Source organism: Drosophila suzukii (assembly GCF_043229965.1).
Source record: "Drosophila suzukii chromosome 2 unlocalized genomic scaffold, CBGP_Dsuzu_IsoJpt1.0 scf_2c, whole genome shotgun sequence".
NCBI classification, from domain to species: domain Eukaryota; kingdom Metazoa; phylum Arthropoda; class Insecta; order Diptera; family Drosophilidae; genus Drosophila; species Drosophila suzukii.
The window spans coordinates 3,504,760-3,507,241 of record NW_027255896.1 but is presented as its reverse complement, the minus strand read 5'-3'; positions in this window follow the sequence as shown (position 1 = coordinate 3,507,241).

Genomic DNA, 2,482 nt, shown 5'->3' with positions numbered 1-2,482 from the left:
CAAATTTACATTCCGTAGCAGCGCAAGTTTTTTACGCGAATATGCCACGCCCACTCTACCGCCCACAAACTGATGAAACCTGTGGCGCCCACAATTTTCATGCTAGGTAAAAAATTTTTACTGAAATGTGTTGGTCTCGTCAATACCTATCGATTGATCCAAAAAATTTGCCACGCCCACTCTAACGCCCATAACGCTTAAATCTGTCTACCGCCGGTAGGTGGCGCATTCAAATCTCGCTTTGCTGTTGCATATCTCCATTTCCCTTTCGTCCCTTTAGCTGAGTTACGGGTATCTGATAGTCGAGGTACTCGACTATAGCGTTATTCCTTGTTTTCAAGAAAGTTATTGATTTTATTTTGTACTTGAACTAAATCATAATAGTCCCGAGTTTCAGCCAACCATTTCCACTCGGTGCCTAACTCGTTTATTCCCCTTTTTGTCCTATTTATTTTCGCACTGTGACCTCTTACTAGAATCCCTTTTTATATTATTATACCCGTTACTTGTAGAGTAAAAGGTTATACTAGATTCTTCGGAAATTATGTAATAGGTAGAAGGAAGTGTCTCCGACCCCATAAGGTATATATATTCTTGATCAGGATCATTAACCGAGTCGATCCAGCCATGTCCGTCTGTCCGTATGAACGCTGCGGTCTCGGAAACTATAAAAGCTGCAATACTGGGATTAGGCTTGCAGATTCTATAGATTTCAGCGCAGCGTAAGTTTGATTCGTCAGTCTGCCACGCCCACTCTAACGCCCACAAGCCGCCCCCAACTGTGGCTCCTACGGTTTTGATGCTAGAATGTAAATTAAATGTATTGTTCTTATCAATACCTATCGATTGACCTAAAAAAAGTTTGCCACGCACTCTTTAACGCCCACAAACCGCCCACAAACTTCAAAAAATCGTTAATATGAACGCGGATATCACGGAAACTATAAAAGATAGAGAATTGGGATTTCAGCGCAATGCCCACTCTAACGCACACAATTTTTATGCTAGATAAAAAAGTTTAATTGAAATGTATTACTCTCGTCAATACCTATCGATTGATCCAAAGAAAAAGTTTGCCTCGGCCACTCTAACGCCCATAACGCTTAAATCTGTCTACCGCGCACATAACCATACATTAAGATCGCGGGTAGGTGGCGCATTTCAATCTCGCTTTACTGCTTGCTTATCTTCATTTCCCTTTGGTCCCTTTAGCTGAGTAACGGGTATCTGATAGTCGAGGTACACGACTATAGCGTTCTTCCTTGTTCATTTTATTTCGCTTCGACAACTTAGTTCCAAAATTTAAAACTTTTTTATTGACGGATAAATCGACGTAGGGGTGTTTAAATTTAGGTTTTAGGAATAGGATTAGATCCTAAGGAATTAATTTTATCGTTATCGAAAAGTTCCCTAACTATTTAATTTGTTGTTGACTGATATTTCTACGTCGGCGTGCTCAGGACATTTTGATCACAAACTGTTTAGTTTCTTATTGACGGATATTTCTACGTCGACGTGTTCGGGATATATTGATCCCAAACTTTTCTTGCTATTTTCCACATATATCAAATCTGTATTTTCGCAACTTTTCTCATAAAAATTCTTTTTTTTAACCAATTCTTTATTATTATTAACTTCCATTAAACTTATTTGGTTTTTCTTCATTGTCACAGTATATTAACTTTTCTGTTTTCCCTTTATATTCCAAAATTCAATTATCTATATTATTATTATTATTATTATTAAAATGTTTAACTCCTTTTTAGTTTTTCTGTCTACTCTTTTTAAAAATTATAGTAAAATAGTGTGTTCTTTTTAGGAAACATAAGAGTTTGGAATGCTTACGCCCTGAATGGCCGCAAGATTCGGAAGTGTGTAGCTCCCTAGGGTATGAAAGCGCTTTAGGTTATGCGCTGGGCAGAAGCATAGGAGGTGTTCGATGTTCTCCTCCTCGTCTATCTGCTTGCAGCTTCCCTATTAAATTGTAGGTAGGGTTGTTGGATTTTGAAAAAATATCGTATCGATGATATTTGCTGTTTGAAAAATATCACACGATGATATTAAGAAATATCATTAAAAATATCAATATATCGATTTTTTTGATATTTTTTAATGTTCAGCTAAATTTGAAAAATGGTGTCCTGTTGCTGTTCATTTGGGTCTTTTATACATCTTTTATAAAAACTAATACGAAAATAATAGCCAATCCCTTAAACTCAAACTCCCACAACATCATAAAGTTCCTAAAAAGTTCAAAAATAATGCACAAAATATAAATAAACATCAATGTAAATACAATTAGAATCTAAGGATCCCATAAATAGTATAATCTTGTAAATATGTATATAATCTCACAGTAATCCCACAACTTAAGCCCCGAGCCGAATGCCTAAGCTGCTATGGCTCCAAAAAAAAACCACTGTTAGCGCTTAGTTTAATACTATTTGTTAGCATTAGATAAATAAATAAATAAAATAACAAA